Source organism: Podarcis erhardii, assembly GCF_964252035.2.
Source record: "Podarcis erhardii genome assembly, chromosome: 5".
Classification (NCBI taxonomy): Eukaryota; Metazoa; Chordata; class Lepidosauria; order Squamata; family Lacertidae; genus Podarcis; species Podarcis erhardii.
In genome coordinates this window covers 21,429,249-21,447,983 of record NC_138509.1, presented here as the reverse complement: position 1 = coordinate 21,447,983, position 18,735 = coordinate 21,429,249, and the positions used below count along the sequence as shown (strand labels likewise).

Below are 18,735 nucleotides of genomic sequence, written 5' to 3'. Positions count from 1 at the left end.
TCCCCTTCCTTTCCCTCTTCCTCTGCCCTCATTAGCTTTTCCTCCCTTCCCTTCCTCCTCCTCCCACCACTGCTGCTATTTCGGACCATCTTTACCCCTCAGTGTCATGCTCTGGGGAAGGAAGCTCCTGGCAGCACCCTGACCTTTAAGCTGTTGAGTTCCCCTTGCCCTTGGGAGCTGTCTTGCAAGTGGCTGCAGGAGAGGGACTGTGAGCATCACCACAGGAGGGGGGCTTCTAGCACTGAGGTGAAACTGTGAAGCCCTCTTGTTATTTTTGTTATTGGATGCTTTCCGTTTTTTCTGTAATCTGGCTGTATTGATAGTACGGAAATTTGTTTCTTTTTTCGTATGTTATGCTTGCTATTGCTTTGCTACGTTATTGTAAAATTGTTACTGGGTTATTGTTTTGCTATGTTATGACATTGTTTCTACAGTGCTTGTTTGAAATGTATTGGGGCAGGGGTAATAATAATAATAATAATAATAATAATTTTTATTTATACCCCGCCCTCCCCAGCCAAAGCTGGGCTCAGGGCGGCTAACAAGCAATAATAAAAACAAGTTGAATGAATACAACTTAAAAACAAAATTAAAATACAACATTAAAATATTGAAACAATAAAATATTAAAATGTAGCCTCATTGCAGGAGAAGAAAGGAAAAGAAAAAAGAAAGAGAGGGAGGGAATCAAATTGGCTCCAAGCCAAAGATAGGTGGAACAACTCTGTCTTACAGGCCCTGCGGAAAGAAATCAGATCCTGCAGGGCCCTGGTCTATGAGACAGAGCGTTCTACCAGGCCGGAGCCAGAGTTGAAAAGGCCCTGGCTCTGGTTGAAGCTAATCTAATTTCCTTAGGGCCCGGAACCACTAGGGTGTTGCTAGGGTAGGGAACTGGATCTGGTTGACAGGCCAGGTTTTTATCTCCCCTATTCCTCATGGGCCAATTTGACAGGACGGTAGGGTTGCCCACACCTGTAAATCACTTGACATCATAAGGACATCACACAATCATAAAATCATAGATTGTAGAGTTGGAAGGGCCCTTGAGGAGCATCCAGTTCAAGCCCCTGCAATGCAAGAATATGCAGCTGTCCCATACAGGGATCGAACCTGCAACCAACTGAGCTATCCACTTGGTCATTAGGATTTCAGAGCACTACTTGTGGGGCTTGCAAAGACCTGTATGTGATGCACTGAAGTGCTGCTGATCAGCTGAGCCTTGAAGTTGCTGCCTATTAAATTATAGGCAGGGACTTCAAGCCTGATTTCTGCAGGTATTGGCTGTGCAATGAAATGGCCCATGGGAAACATATTTCCATAGTCAATCCAACAGGCATCAAGCATATCAGCTGATTGGTGGTGACAGCAAGCTTCACTTGACAATGCAGTCAGGAGCATACTTTAAGGCAACTGCATCTCCACTTTCCCTGCACCTGATGTCACGTATGATACCAGGTGTGGGACAGATGGGCATGGTTGGGGGAAAGCAATCCTGCAGGTTACATTAGGCCTACCCATCACTGCATTATGATGCAACATAAACTGGTATTCTCATATCACATCTCACTGTGTATTCATTCAAGATGGCATTGGCGGTAAGCAATGTTAGTCACAGTGTAGGCCCTTTGAAATCAATGTATTGAAGTAACTTCATTCTTCTCCTCTGAGTATGACTTGCTTGGAGCTCATCCAATGTGAATAAGCTGTCAAATCTTACCGGGTGAGTTTTCTGCAGATTTATTTATTATGTACAGGATTTATGGTCTGTTTCTATCCCAAAGACACCAGAGGCAACGTATACCTTAAAAACCCCAATACAATTCATTACACTATAAAATCCTTGGAAGTCCAATAAAAACCAGCATAATACTTTACTGATTCATCAATTATGGATAGGCAGAGTGGTCAGCAATATGAATTTGCATCATCAAATGGTTACATTAATAGGGGCATCTATTGGGTCCTCTTTTTTTGGTAAGAGAGGATAGACAAATGCAGATAATGAAGAGTTTCAGATATCTGAGATTCACAGGATTTGTTGTCTTCATTATTATAAAAGCCAACATGTCCATGTACTGATTTGCAGTATATGAAAGATACTATGAACTTCAGGACTTGGTCCCAATCCCCGCCATGTCAACCCCGTTTGGCTTTAATTAACAAAATTTGATCAGAACTTATAGATAGTGGGTTTTCATTGGCTAACACCTGAGCTGGACTGAACCCCCCACCCCCATGTCATAGTCTCAGTTGTATTCAACTTCCATAGGATGATGAATAATCTGGCATATGGGAAGTATTGGAGGAAAATCTGGAGAATGCATGAAATCAATATTCACAAAGAATTTTTGAGGGGGAGCAAATTATTTTATGAATATAAAAGGGCAGGGGACATTAGAAGGGAGAAAAGAAGAGTCTAGGATACAAAGAAAAAGGGGAATGACAAAGAATAGAAATGACAAGGCTATCAAGGTATATTGCCATTTAAAATATTTGTTCTGGTTTTTGTTTTGATTTTGTAATCTGCAATTGCACTGTGATCTTCCTGATTATTATAAACTAGCTGAAATCTAGAAGCTGCATTTGCATTTTTATTTTACCTTTTTTATCTCTCCTTCTGGGTTTCTGCTTCCATAACTTGACAAGGAGCATGCTAAGGATCATCTTCTACTTTGGCGATCACTCGTAGTGGAGTAAGATTGTCTTCCATAAACATGGTTTTAAACGTGAGTCTGTAAGTGACTGTGGAGGCCAATTCTGGATCCACACGTCCTTCCACAGTGGGAACATAGGTTTCTGGGCAGGAAGTGATCATGGTGAGGGTTTACAATATCTGAGGCGACCCTTCCTGCACCCCAAAATGGCTTAAAACTTCTAGGGTGACAGTGGACAGCTTCAAGAAAAATGCAGAGAGCAAAACCATTCATTGACCTGACTAAGGCCTTTGACGCCATCAATCGTAATACCCTGTCCTTCTGAAAACTGGCTGCCCAGATGCTAAGGGTAAGCCAATCTTGAACACTTTCTTAGCACAACTGTATCCATTGCCAGTCCCCTGGCAACCTGGAACAAAGCATTATGACATCATCAGGGAGCTTGGCAACAGTTCGTGATGCTTCCTGCTTGACTTTCTGGCCGGCTGGCACAAAATCTCATGGCCAAGGGAAAACGAAACAGTGAAGAAAATGAGAAGGAAGAGATCCATTGTGCTACTGCTGAAGAAGAAGAAGAAGAAGAAGAAGAAGAAGAAGAAGAAGAAGAAGAAGAAGAGGAGGAGGAGGAGGAAGAAGAAAGAATATATGAGAATATCTGAATATATGAGAATCTTCCTCTTCGGCTCTTGGAGTAGGGGGAGCGATATGCTCTCTGAGCAGTAGTGGAATGTTTCTTTGTGACTGTAATTAAAGAAGAAGGTAGAATATCTTAAGAGACTTAAGGAAATCCCTGTGTGCTTGAGAAACTTTTAAATACATTCCGGAATGAAATCTGCAAGAGTCTTCAAATCCCTGCATTGAGGTAATATGAAAGTTCACCTAAGAGATTTCCAAACATATGTTTGCATGTGATCTCAATGCAGCTTGACCTCCTTCCATGACCTAGTTCCACCACCAGCCAATCACCATAAAGCAAGAGACTAGATCAAGAGAATTGGTTAAAAAAAAAAGCAATGTTGTATAGTATATGTTGTCGGGGGGAAAATCTCAGTGGACACATTTATTTCTTTAGCTCCTCCATAAGGCACTCTAGGGAAAGAACCCTCCTGCTCTTTGCTGGTTCTCTTTGTGTTTTACTCTTGTGGCAGAGCATCTGTAAAAGAACAAGCACCATCTTCCCTTTTAGCAATGGTTCATATAATCTGTAGCAAGTCGAGCAGAAAAAGTAAAATCTCCATCATTGGGTTCTTGAGAATCTGGAAGTGTTTCCCAAGTAGGGTTGTGTGCTCTCTGGGTTTAAACTGGGCCAACCCAGACAGATGGGTGGGGTACAAATAATAAAATAATAAAATATAATAAAATAATAAAATATAATAAAATAATAAAATAATAAAATAATAAAATAATAAAATAATAAAATAATAATAAAATTATTAAACCTCAATTTTGGGGGGTTTATACTTTTTCTGGTGTCTATGAGGAGGACTTGAATTTCTGGGTAGGGGACAAGGATCATCCACTCCCAGTCTCTTTCCTCCATTCCAGCATAATTTTACAGTTCCCAATGCTTTTTTTTCACTTTCATGAAGAGTGACTAACAGCCGGACGACTTTTCATGCATAGCCATTCCCTGTGAAAACATATGGGAAAAGGGAGAATGGCTTTGCACATGAGGTCATCTAGGAGAGACTTAAGATCTCTTCAAAACTCTTTGATGGAAGCAAAAATAGGCTGAAATTTATCTGAAATTTCTCTCCCTTCCCCCATTTTCTCCACCCACAATTTTGGGTCAGCTCTACCATTTTTATTTTAAATTGCAACCCTGTTTCTGGAGCATTCGAATTGTGGTGCTAAAAATTCCCCATGTGGTGACAACTTAACAGAGAAAGGCAGTTGCAAATTGGCATATGTTGCTGTCAAGTCTGTCAGTCTTATGGAGAGAAGGAAGGCAACATTAAACGTATTTTAACATTTATTTTACCGACACTGCATCTCCTCCACACAAAACCTCACTCTCCTCCAACTCTGCCTGGCTACATAGAAACAAATGCTGGATGTCTTCTACAGCAGAGCAGAAATGTAGGAGAAAGTGCTGCAGGTAAAGAACTGATTTTCTCCTCTCCATTTTTTTTAACCTGGGAAATTTGAATACAGCACGTGCTGATTTTTCAGGAAAGGACGTCTCCCATACATTAATCCACTGCTGAGTTAAAGCATGGGGTGCTACAAAAAGAAAGACCGACTTAACAGTATAATGAAGGGACCAAGCCAAGAAGAAAAGTGTGTGCGGCTGTCAAAGTTAGGCAGCTAAGAAATCAGTGAGGCAGGGAGCCTTCTGACAATGGCAAGTGGGGAGCGCAACTGAGGGCTTGATGTTATGAATGATGGGTTAAAAAGTTTCTGAATGTGGAGGGGCTGACATGCAACCACATCCCTGCAGTGAAGAAATTACCTAGCTGCAGAGTCCCAGTCGCCCTGCTGTTTATACAGAATTGCTTTAATAAGACCGTAAAAGAGGAAATTACAATGGCAGAAAGCAGAACAATATGTATAGTTCAATGGGAAAGCCATAAAACAAGCAATAGGGAGCATTGCTCTTGCAGCTTGGGTCATTATTTTAAGGGGCACTGCTGTTCAGCAAAGTATGCTGATGCTAGAGATGATTACCAAGGCTTGAAGTCAAGGAGTGCCCAAGATGCTAAAGCTCAGATGTGCTAGCAAGTGATGGCACAAACGTAGGTTCTATGGCACAGATTGTATGGATACATGAATATTGGCTAGAGGGACAAGTCAGTTCATCAGTTCTTTAATGGTTGGTTCTAATAGCTGATATTTCACAGTCGTTATTTGATGGATGGTATGTTATACATTTGATGGATTTGAATACAACCTATCCATTCTTAAGGAAATCAGTCCTGAATGCTCACTGGAAGGACAGATCATGAAGCTGAGGCTCCAGTACTTTGAGGGGATGACAGAGGATGAGATGGTTGGACAGTGTTCTCGAAGCTACCAGCATGAGTTTGACCAAACTGCGGGAGGTTGTGGAAGACAGGAGGGCCTGGCGTGTTCTGGTCCATGGGGTCACGAGGAGTCGGACACGACTAAACGACTAAACAACAACAACAAATGTTATACTTGATATGAAATTGTCTTTATTTAGCATTTCATAATATTTTATCAGCAACATGCAACAGTGTTTCAAACTTGTCAGAATTCTACAGTTGGCATGCAGTGGCATTTAGTATTAGACAGCTTACAAGATTTCATATGTGACGGTTGCTAAATCAGGCAAGAGATGTCACCAACCTAAACCACTCACATTTTGAGGAAAGCTTTCGTACTTTTTTTTTTTTTTTTTAAAAAAAAAAGTGAGTTTCAGTCTTGAATTTGACACCTGACATTCAAAATCTGAATTGTGAGACTGAAGATTTTAGTGAATATTTGTGGACATTCATTTAGGCTCAGCATAGTATTATCACTGGTATCATGTGGAACTTTTAAGCTATCAAATGTTGAAACACAGTAGTCCCACTTGTGAATACCCTACTGCTTCAGCCAAATTTGCTGGCACGAAATCCTGGATCTTTCAGAATAGTTGACATCATGATGTATCAACAACTAATCAGCAGTCAAGAATCCTCTTTAATAAAAATGCCTTGTTGTTTTCCTCAGGATCATTTCCCTTAGGACTAAAAAGCCTGTTAGTCATCTATTTCCAAGCAAGATTCCATGATGAGAGGTGAGCGTTTGAAGTTTTTATTTGAGTATGGAGTTTTATTTATAACAACAACAAAATGCTGAGGTGCAGTCTGTCACATGATCCTCCACATGCAGACCAAAATGGTGTACTCCTAGGAAGGCTGTACAGATTGATTTCTCTGTAGGTGTCAAGCAGACCCCAGGCATCAGCATATCACTCTATATTGCCCCCAGTGTTTCAGGCAGATAAAGAAAGACGCAAAGACAGTTATATTTGAGCTCTGCAGCGTTTAACTTCTGTATTGGTTGTGGTGATCCAAAGCAACAGACCAGGCTCAGAATCCATCTTCTCCAAGTTTGACCTGTGCCCCTAGTAATGATGAATGCTAAGCACTTTCCTATTCAATTCTGCTGGGCAAAATGTAAGCATGACTTTCATAGGCAATCTTTTATGAAAGAAATCTATACATACATACATATATATAAAATTTGCTTTGCATCCTGCAAATTTATTCTTATTCTTTTCAAACATCTCATCTGGTTGAATTCAGAAAAATAACAACTCTGCATTTATAAAGTGTCAAAAGGTTGGCATCATTTCTTGAGATAATTGTTTCCATGTAAACTGACTGCTCTCTTCATGCTGTAATAAGTCATGTAACTGGCTGTAATTTTCCTCTGTTTTCAAGCTTCCAGCAGATTGCAGAGATCTTGAAAGTTAAATCTAAAGTTGCCTGATTTATACAATGGTGGCTATCTAGTCTTTTATATATTGTATGTGTTTGGATTATTAATGTATTTGAATGACTTTGTATGATTATATGATTTTATTGTTTAAACTTATGCCAATAAAGGCCAATAACAACAATAATGACTAGTGCAGCTGGCCTACTTAATATACATTTTTGTTGTTGTTGTGCAAATAGCAGTCGGAGGGAAGCCTGAGCAGCCTCTGGACCATTGGCGGTGGGTAGATTAGGGAGGAGAAGTTAAAATTTCTCTCTCTGCCACGAGGAAGCCTGGCAAAAAATCACCTCTTCAAAGTTTCAATTTGCATTTCAAGAGACACTCCCAGTGGGTTTAAAAAAACAAAAAAACCACACCCTGCCAGGCCCATGGTGCAGTACGAGAGTCTTAAATTCCTCATCCCTCATAGTCCCAAGGCTGCTTCCTTGCAGAGCTATTTATATAACAAAAATGTGCACATTAATTGTTGTCATGCAGTTAGCATCATGCACACCCTTAGACATGGGTAATTACTCTAGATCAGGCATAGGCAAACTCAGCCCTCCAGATGTTTTGAGACTACAATTCCCATCACCCCTGACCACTGGTCCTGTTAGCTAGGGATGATGGGAGTTGTAGTCCGAAAGCATCTGGAGGGCTGAGTTTGCCTATGCCTGTTCTAGTTTTAACTTCTAATGGGGAAGGGCTACAGATCAGAGGTTGAAACATCTGTTTTATTTGCACATGGTTTCAAATTCCAAGCCCTGGCATCTCTAGGCAGGACTGGCCTGAAACACAGGAGACGTGCTGCCAGTTAATATCTGCAGTAATGAGCTAAGTGGACCAGTTGACTGGCTCGGTATGAGGCAGCTTCCTATGTTTCTCTTATGCTGCATTTAGGTTTAACATTATGCTGCTGCAGCAAGGTGTGTATTCTAGGAGGAACTGCCTAAGACCCAAAATTGATGTTGAGCCCCCCCGCCCCCAAAAAACAGCTCCATACTCACTTGTTCCCTTTTCCCTTTAGAGTTTAGTTCCTGGAAGACATAATGTGTGTTTTCCCTCTCTCACTCCTCCAGGGAGCGTGGGCAGGGAAACACACAATGTGATTAATGTCATGGGAACATGTTTCAAGGACAGAGCTAGAGAACGGCTTCCTATTCACAGAAGCAAACCAGTGTTTGGCATCGCACCTAGTTGTGTTCAGAACAAGCAGAAACACGACCAATCAAAGCTCTCTGACAAGTATAAGATTTTTTAAAAAAAACAACAACAACGAACCAATAGCATGTTATTCCTTTTCATTAACCATAATTTCAGAAGCAAAGGAGATAAAAAATAAAAATAGAACAAATACGTTTACGTTCTGAAATGCAGATATAGTCAGAGATATTGTGCCATTGGGTGAAAATGCTGGTTACATTCACACAGGGCTCATCTACACTAACATTTGTTCCACATTTCTAGGCACAGAATGAAGCTTTCCAGGTCTGTGTCCGAGCACTTTTTGGTGGTGGCCCGCTGCTTTCCCCATGAAAACCCGTTCTTTACCACTGAATCGGAGCAAATGGAAATCCATGGAATACCCAAATTTATGTTTGCTCCGATTCAGCAGTAAAGTTTATGTTTTCCTGGGGAAAGTGGTGAGGAAAGGTAAGGGGAAAGTACTCAGGCACAGCCCAGGAAAGCACAGACCTGTCCCTAGAAAGCATGAGGCAAAAGTGGATAAGCCCATACTTCTTCATTTTTAGGCTTACATTTAGAAAATGTAACTTGTGGTGAAAGGATGGGGCTCAGACATCATATTCCATGGATCCGACACCCCTAACGGGGTCTGGCTTTGTTAACAATCAGGTCCCAATCCTGCCAAAGTTCAAGCCACATCAAAATAGCTCTATTTTGCCTCCCTGGATGCAAGACTCCTCTGCCTCCCCCTACCCCCCCCACTCCATCTCAAACCTTCTCCAGAGAAAAGAGAAGGCTCGTAGTGAATGTAGAACTCAAGATTTAAGAGCTGGGTGCTGCTGTGAGCATGCATAGCACAGTTAATTGGCTCTAAGGAGCATGGGGACTTCCCAGCACCAATACATGCTCATAGCAACATCCAGACCTGAAGTTGATGGTTCCACAAACCTTCCTTGTGATGCCCCACCATCTCCGGTTGCTTTGAGAAGGGAGAGAGGATGCAGCAGGGACAATTTGCAGTAGAGGTTGACAGTGGGGTGACCTCTATTCTCACCATGTTCCTAATTTGTTTTTTACAGTGGAACCTTGTGTTACGTACTGTCCCCCTTGCAAATGCTGCGGGTTACGAGCTCCGCTAACCTGGAAGTAGATGCTCCCGGTTGTGACCTTTGCCCCGGGATGCGAGCGGAAGTCAAGTGCCGGCAGTGCAGCAGCAGCAGCGAGAGGCGCTATTAGCGAAAGCATGCCTCGTGTTACGAGCGGTTTCGGGTTGAGAACAGACCTCCAGAATGAATTAAATTCGTAACTGGAGGTACGAATGTATAGGGCCTATTCCCCACGGGGAATGTTCACCTATCACTAACAACATGTGAAGTGGCTCTCTGGTTTTCACTGACACTCAAGAATGTTTGAAATAGACAACTTACAAAAGCATGGGGTAACACAGAAAGAAACAGCGATCCCTTATACACAGGGCATCCAATTTGTCGTCTTTGCTTAAAGAAAACCCGCTGCTACAATGCTGGCCTAACAACCAGGTCTCCTCTTTGTCTCCTTCCATTTTGCAGTGCTTTCTAGAGTGGCCACTGTCGGAAGCGTGTCATTACTCGAGTGCTAATGAATTTTCATTTTATTAAAACACTTTAAGGCTAGAAAGTGTGCCCCCAACTCATTACTGTAGTAATTGAGTATACATATTTATTTCTCTGCCATAATAGCTAAAGTGCTTAATAAAATTGCTCCGGTACAGGAAAGAGGCTGTAATCATTGAGGGGCAACAAATAAGAATTGTGCAAATTTACCAATTGCACTCTCTAACTACACTCTGATGGTTCATAAAGGAAAGCTGGCTGCTTGTATGCACTCTGGTTTATGGCCGAAAATATAATTCCTTTTAATAAAACATACAGCACATTACACAGTGGTAAGGTCGGTTCTTTGCTGCTCCTCTGCTCTGAATATAATACAATTTTATTTTGGGATTATTCTCTTTCAGGACTGCTATGGCCACAAGCCAGAACGATGTGTGTACTCAATGTTCTTATTGTCAGGTAGGGCAGACAAGACTCCCAAAGGCATTCAGTCCTCTAATAAAAGTATTGCCTTGCCAGATCTGACCAATCCCCAGCGAGGCAAACACCCTGTTTCCAACAGCAACCAGCCAGAGGCCCCTAGAGAGTTCACAAGCAGGGCATGAAAAGCAATGACCATCTCCTGCTGCTCGTCTCCAGCTTTTGGTATTCAGGGATATCGTGCCACTGGACAGAGAGGAGCTATAAAGGCATTGTGACTCACTGCTAGTGATAAGACCTAGGCTCCAAGAATTTGTCCAGATTTGTGAATGCATCTCTTTGCCCTTTTATGGCTTGCAACCAGGAAGTTCCACTTTTACACATAAGGTACCTGACCACTGACAAAATTGCAAAGAATGGCTTGCAATACTAATGGAGGTTGGGGGGTGGGGTGCTAGCCAAATTTGATGGAAAGAAATCCATCCTGCTGCACTCACAGGTCCAAGCTATTCATCAGGTTCTCTCACAAGACTCATTTTCACTGCTAAATCCATGGTAGAGACCTTATGACAGTCCAATTCAATTACATACTATCAGGAGTGCGTAGGGCTATTATTTATATCACTCATGCAGCGGTAAGGGCCGAGGGGATGAAACAGCAAGTTGCCTCATAATATGTAAAATCCGTCACATAGTTATACATTTCGCTACATCATTGGTTGGCTGAAGCAGGGAAATGCACAATGCAATGATGCCATGATACAGGGTTCATGATCTTAAATATTATGGGGTGAGAGGGAACTCAACCTGAAGGTGTCATTTTCAGCAGCAGCCTTGTGTCCACATATATACAGTCTTACCTTGGAAGTCGAACGAAATCTGTTCCGGAAGTCCATTCAACTTCCAAAATGCTTCTGATTGGCTGAAGCAAGCTCCTGCAGCCAATCGGAAGCCACGGAAGCCGTGTTGGATGTTCAGCTTCCAAAAATAGTTCACAAACCGAAACAGTCACTTCTGGGTTGGCAGCGTTCGGGAGCCAAAACGTTCAAGAACTAAGCTGTTTGAAAACCAAGGTACATGTGTGTGTGTAAACCAAAGATCCTAGGGCAGTGTACAACATTAAAAACTTAATTCACACAGCATAATAATAAATAAAGTAATCATAAAGTAATCATAATAACAGTCTCTCTCTCCCACCCACCCCCTATTTACCATATTATTTAATAGCCAAAGGCCTGGATAAAGAATGGCACTGGGCGAATCTGTCTGAGGAAAGGATAATATTTTGTTATAATATGTAGTTCCACTCCCTCACTGGTCTTAGGAAACCTACTATCTCTCACACAAGGAAATATAATCTATATTTGCTATCTTCTTTTCTTTTAGTATGTAAACGTTACATAAATCGTATTATTTACTGAATTATTATTTTTTTACATTTCCCTTCCAACGAAAAGCACCATTAATTTTATTAGTTTCAGCCATAGCTGATAATCAGACAACCTTGGTTTTAGCAGATGCTGAACTGTAGCAGAAAGGAAACAGGGCCAGGGTTGTGATCAAGACATGATGGGATGAATATTGCTACCTCCTTACATGCCTAACTTCACTACAGCACTAGTGTGAGCATATTGAATTGGAATTCCAAAATATGTCCTGACCAACACAGGAAGTTAATATCTTTGTCAGCTTTCCATGACTGTGTCCAAACTGCAAGAATTTATAAAGGAAAAGGAGACAGGAGGCATGAAGAGTGGAATGAAACAAACCAACCTCACCCCAAATGTTTGCCTACTGAGGAATTCAAAATTAATTTTCAGGTTCAGAAATTTTATGGGGGTGGGGGAGTTTAAATAAGTCTAACCAAATCTGGTCAGGAGAGGTCCTACACATTCCAAAATACTTGGCACCAGTAGAGTTATCTTCACCTGCCCTACCCACCTGCTGAAATTAGGTTTGCAAGAAGCATTCTGTCATAACGAATACACTAGGTTGTGGTGACTGCTTGGTTGTAGTGTGTTTGTGTGTGATGCCCACAACAGTTTCTCTAGTTTACAAATGTGTCCACAAATCCAAAAAGGTTTGTGATACCCTGAAAAGTCTGAAGCTGATTCAGAGAAGGAAGACTTTAGGAGAGGTGTGATGTAGTAACCTCAACAAAAGTAATTGGAGTTGGAATGTACGGCTGTTACATTTATTTCCCCCTATTGGTTGAAAATAAAATTAGCTGCACCAAACTAGCAAATATGAACATATTTATTTTATACAAAGAGATATACTGAGCTTGCCAGTTGGGTTATCCCAAAATCTCAGTGCTATTATTATTAATTACCCAGTTTAAACTCCAGTGGTAATGAAATTACTCTGCAGCCTCTGTATCCTTACAGTTGAAAGACATAGTGTGCTTAAGAAGAATATATTGTAGCACTTAAAACATCATTTAAAAATCATTTCACAAGAGGCGTTACCCTTGAGAATACAGGCAGTATTCCAGCTAAGTACTTAAGATGTGCTAATGACTCTGCTGGACCAGGGCCACAGAAACAATGTTTCAATTGCTAGCCTACAATAATTGTTTCTTACAAAAACTACAATTACCATTCCTCTGTCTATTTTAAGGAAGACCCTCTGTGAGGGTTGCCATAAAAGAGCACACATTTGCTGGTGACTGGGGTGGAGGAAGGGGCGAGGGAGTGGGTGCATGCCAGAGCACACTGTAGGCAGGGCATGTGTCAGAATGACATCAGAAGGTACCAGGGAGGGCGGTGGCAAAATTTGTGCATGCAAATTGGGGGGGGGCGAAGGAAGGAAGGAAGGAAAGCTGCCTCCTCTGAAGGAATGGGTTTCTGTGCAGTCAGTTTGAAACGGGACCCAAAACCCCCCTTTTCTTCTTTCTCCAAGAGAGCATTTCTAAAATGGATTAACTTGAGCTGTTGAGCAAATGCATAACAAGAACACAGCTGTATAAACAAAGCTCTCTCCTTTATCAGTCACAGCAATGGACGACCTTGGCTGTTCCAGTGGAGTAGGGATGACATGTCTGGTTCTTATCTTACCACACTCTGACGCACAGACCTAGTCCAGGAACAGTGGCAGGGTGAGTTCTTGGAGTTGGTGACCTCTTGCTCCAAGATAAGAGTATAGGAACAGGAATACCCTTTTATGGTCAGAAGTACAGGAAGGAAAAACCTTTTATGGTTAAGAGTACCGGAGCAGGAACATCTGTGATGTCAACCTGCGTGTAGAAGCTGACATGACTGGATTCCTGGGGAAGGGGGGAGAGGGTGCCTGGAGGATATATATACTGCATGAAATCTCTCATTTCTTGGGACTTGCTGTGGACTGACCACACAAGTGCCTTTCTGCTGCTCCGGAGAGCAGAAATAAAGAACTCTTTCTCTGAACCAACCCTCGGTGTCATTTGACTTCCTTCCTCCCGTCCAGGAGCAACATAGAGCCCACCAATCGGTAAAGTCTAATAAGGCTACATCCTCCTCTTTGGCGTGTGCATGGGGCGGTGGGCAGGGGGCAGAAGGCATACAAAATAATTAATTAATTAGCCCGGGAAAAGCCATGAAGCAACATGGCAACTTTTTATGCAGAAGAAGAGATTGACGAAGAGCTCCCCTGGTACCAAAGAAAAAAAACAGGACATTTTGGCAAATTCAAAAAATCCACCAGGACAGAAATTTCCTCCCCGAAAAGGGGACATGACCAGGAAAAAGAGGACATATGACAACTCTGTGCATATCAAGGCTGACACCAGAGTCTTGGGATCCCTCAGTAGGGAGCAACCTGGGCCCTTTTTCCCGACCTGGGTGGGTTCTGTTTCCCTCAACAGTCACAGCTGTGGCTGTTATCTTTCTTCCCCGCCACCCAGATTAATGAGCTGAAAGATCTGATGCATTGTGGGGGGGGGGGAATGATGCCACAAAAATGGCACCAGTTGTTTTTTCCCATTTTGTTTTATGCAGAATATAGTAAAAGGGGAGCTTCTGGTGCAATTTCTACTGGAAAATATGGTAGCCACAACCACAGCTCCCAATGGGACACCCCACAAGCAACACCCAATCATGTTATGTGATGATGCTGAGTCTGTAGCCTTTTGAAAAATCTGGGTCTTTAATAAGGTCCCAAGCATTAACTGGTAGATTTAGCTAAATAATTGGAATAGTCTACTTTTAACTAGTGAGGGTCAACTTTGGTTAGCAACTCTTGGGGTTAAGACAAAACTTGTTTGTTTGTTTCATAAAAACTGTTTTATTTTGGTGTGTTATTGTTAATGGTGAATTTAAAACTATGGTACCACTAGTTTATTAAGTTGTAAATCTTACACTTCCATTTGTATCTTGTTTTGGGTGTGGGTAAGATATGAGCTGAATATAGTACATTAATAAATCAATCTGTTAAAATGTAGGTGATTAATGTGTTATTTCCAATATTGCAAGTTGCTACACAAGATTAGTCACCCAACTCCTTCTGTGCTGGGCATGGTCTCCATGAAACACTAAACTCCTGGTTTTTCTCAGGGGGGCACTAAGGAAGAACAAGAAAGTACATTTAGATGCATGCTATTTTATTTTATTTTATTTTATTTAGAAAGATTTATGGACCACAAAGTCTTTTAAGTACAGGCCTGTGCCAGCTGACATACTCTGGGAATGGAACCTCCCTACTTTCTATTTCCTCCTTCTGTGTTTTTATTTATTGCCTCTCTATCTGGGAGCAAGGAGAAGGTTCTCAGCAGTCATGTGTACCTGTCAAACTGTTTTCTGGAGTCCTGCTAGCCTTCTCTTTCCACTGAATGGAAAAGCCTTTGCCCCTCGATCACCTGGTTGTTTTTTTAATGCAACTGATTATATAGTATTATTCTGTGAGAGATTTTATTGTTAGTGTATTTCATTGCTGGTTTTAATGAGAACATTTTATAGGTCTTTATTTCATTTTAAACTAGTGAGAAGTGCCCAGCACTGCTGAGGAATCCAAAGAAACAAACAAACAAAAAAGAGTAAGGTTTAAATGGCTAGTGTAATGTGTGAGATTTAGGGCTGTGTAGTTTATGTGTTTTAGGGCTCTATCCTGACCCATGGAACATCTGACATGGTCCTGAATCAATTGGGAGGAGCTAATATTTTATTAGGGCTGATTTGGTCTGCCATCTTCATTTCTAATGGTGCCCAGTGTCAAAACATAGAGGAAGACCTCCACCTCAAGAACCCTTGTGCTGCGCTTGGTGACTGTATCTTGAGAGACATCCAAATTGGTGCAGGTTTGAACCATCCTGCCAAACTGGGCAACAGTATCTTCAGAACAGGTTTGAACCATCATGCCAGATTTGATGAAGACCAATCAAATTGGGTGGCAATATATTCAGAGATGTTCAAATCAGTGTACTTTGGATCCACTATGGGGAAAAAAGAAAAAGAAAAAAAGGCGAGGTCACATCAAAGTCATGTTTCATTCTGCTATCTAGACTAAAAAATGGTGCCCGTTCATCCAAACTTCAACAAAGACTGCCACCGCCACCCCTGGAACCCTAATGCTGAGTTTGGTGAAGATATCTTAAGAGGTGGTTGAACCTACACACAATAATAATAATAATAATAAAGTGTGTGACCTCACACCAAAGTGATGTTTTGGCCCACCACCTTTATTTAAAGCAGCTGGCATACAAACATTGACAAAGACCACTTCCCTCTCCTCAGAAACCCTTGTGCCACGCTGGGTGACAGTATCTCAAGAGGTGCCTGAACCCATAGAGAGCAGACAGACAGACAAACCACTTTCCAAAATATAGCAGATGATTATTTTAATGAGAGTCCCCCCCCCCCTGTATTTTATGTATTATTGTTAACCCCCTTAAGCTGATAGGATGATAGGATAGGATGAGTGGAGTATAAATGTGTGGAATAAATGCATAAATAAAAACACAAAATAGGCACAAAAACTAACAGTGTATTCCTCACACTACAGGTCAATAACTAAGCATACTCACTTAGACTGCCTTGCCTGAGCACATGGTGTGTGTGTGTGTGTGTGGAGAGAGAGAGAGAAGAGGAGGAGGAGGAGGAGGAGGAGGAGGAGGAGGAGGAAGAGGAAGAAGCCTACTACATTGTGACAAGAGTGTAGTATTGCACACAAAAAAATTATAATATTTTTTATGAAATTTTCTAATTTACATTTCAAAATATTCATTTAAACACCCATGGTTCATTTTGCATACCATACATCCCTGCTTATTTTACATTCATTAAACCATTGTTACATCCATCAAAACTTATTTGGACTGTTGAATTTGTCTTAATGCTACCAGCGTTTTTAAATGAGCACAATTTTTACCCATATATTCAGTAAATGTTTTCCAGTCTTCTTTAAACGTATATTCTTCTTGTTCTCTTATTCTATATGTTAAGTCTGCAAGTTGCGCGTATACCATCAGTTTAAGGGGCCATTCTTAAACTTTGCTTGCTTTCCATTTTTGGGGTAACAAAACATGGGCCGCAGTAGTAGCATATATAAATAGTCTTTTTGGACACCTGGGAGTTTCCCTCCAAATTATCCCCAACAAAAAGGACTCAGGTGGTGTTTTTTTGTTTTTTTTTAAAGGTACGTTTAAACATTTTTTTTCTAATTCATTATATATCATTTCCCAATACTCTTTTACCCTTTTACAAGTCCGCCACAAAATTTGCTTTAGAGCTTCTTTGTAGATCTAGAAGAAGAATGCACAGTTATTTTGAAACACCCAAAAGTAGGCTTCAGCTGCTTTTTAGGCTTCCGAGTTGGCGCCCCTGGCAATGGCGGAGCTCCTTCGATTGGGAGGAACTTGCTCCGTGGAAAGTTGGGTCTGAACCGCCACAGCGAAGGCGGAGACCCATTGAAATCACAGGCAGAAGAAGCTTGTGAACCTGGGATTCGGCTGGCACCTTTTGCGCCTCCCCTACTTGCGGGGAAACCCTGTTTTGGGGATCTGGAGCAACGTGGGGTGAGCGGTGCGGTGCTTTGAATCGACCGCTTCTTTCACAGAGTGAAGCCGCATTGCTGTTGCCGGAGAGCACTGACTTTTTCTTGTGGACAATTGGATTTTAAACAACAACCCGTGAGTAAAACGGAAAATTGGATCTTTAAATATCTTAATTTGGCATCGAACGGGGAAGGTTCAAAACAGGAAGTCCACCTTCCCCTTTTGTAAATAGACTGAAGCAAAGAGATTACAAGTTAAGGTCTCGGAAAGCCTTATGTAAAGGATTAAACTTCCATCGATTGAAATTATTAGACCCCCCCCCTTGGAAGCAGGAGAAGAGGGGGGAAATTTTGGACTGTGTATCCTACATGAGAGAGTGATTAAAATTAAATTACCACTGCTCTGAACCTGGGAACGGGCTCCCAGTGATTGACGTTTCGGGAGAGTTCATTGACAGCGAAGAGAGCGGATGTTGACAGTCAGTTAAATAAGAGAAATATATTGTTTCCATTGTCCGCTTCTGCGTTAAAAAGGGAGGAAAAGTATCTGAAAATTGAAACTATCTTTACTTTTTGATCTGTGTTGGAAAAGATTGATACAAGTGGAGACTGTTCCCCTCTAGAGGGAGCTTTTGAAACTGTTACAAGAGTGGAGCTGGGAAATCTCCAGCTGCTTGATAAGAACTGTGAGAACTAGAGATTGACCTTGGATATTCACGAATGTCGACAGGAGAAGCCTTATGGACTGCATTTTCTAAGATAAGCCACTTGTTGGAACAGCTTCATAAAAAGATGGATGCTATGACTACTAAAATTGACATTTTGGAACCAAAAGTGAGCACCAATACAGAAATTATTCAGGATTTGGCACAGGAATCTATTTCAACAGGACAAATTGCTGAAAAGGAGGAGAAAGTTGCTGTTGTCGAACCTAAAGTAATACAAGGGGGAGCCTTAGCCTTACAGAGGCAAATTGAGGACTACAAGTTGAGGCCCTTTATGATTGAGACTAGAAAAAGTCAGATTTTTAAGATCGGACCCTGGCCTGGATTTGAAAAGGAAAGCTGGAAAGATCCCTCTATGCAGGGATTAACTGACTTTTGGAATATGGACTTGGGTCAGGAGGAGATTGGAGTTCTGGGGGCCTTTGGATTTGGAGGAATTTTGAAACATGCCCGGAAATACTTTATGGATCCTAGTTTTAATTATGGAAATCTGGCTGACCTGTCGAGAAGGAATAAAAGTATCATTGGATTGGAGTTTCCCCGAGATCTGCTCTTCAGCATCAAATAATATGAAGAAGACTGGCAGAAGGGACGTGGAAAAGAGTTAAGAGCCTCAGACATAAGATCTCCAGGTTGATAGACTGTATGGAGTTGACGGAAGTGGCTGGTAGAGTCCGAGACTGGGGAGAGGAGATGGTGGAAGAAGATTGGAAATTTAAAGTCTATATATAGAAATATTGTAAAATTAATGAGTGATAGAAAAATGTT

The 18,735-nt window shown here is 41.5% G+C and overlaps 1 long non-coding RNA gene across 1 annotated transcript; it reads left to right on the top strand.

The window, feature by feature from the left end:
* The first annotated feature begins 3,314 nt into the window (after positions 1 to 3,314).
* Positions 3,315 to 6,634, top strand: LOC309341629. The gene is made up of 2 exons (XR_014156463.1): positions 3,315 to 3,516; positions 6,330 to 6,634. It is a non-coding gene; the product is annotated as an uncharacterized lncRNA (long non-coding RNA).
* The last annotated feature ends 12,101 nt before the right edge of the window (positions 6,635 to 18,735 follow it).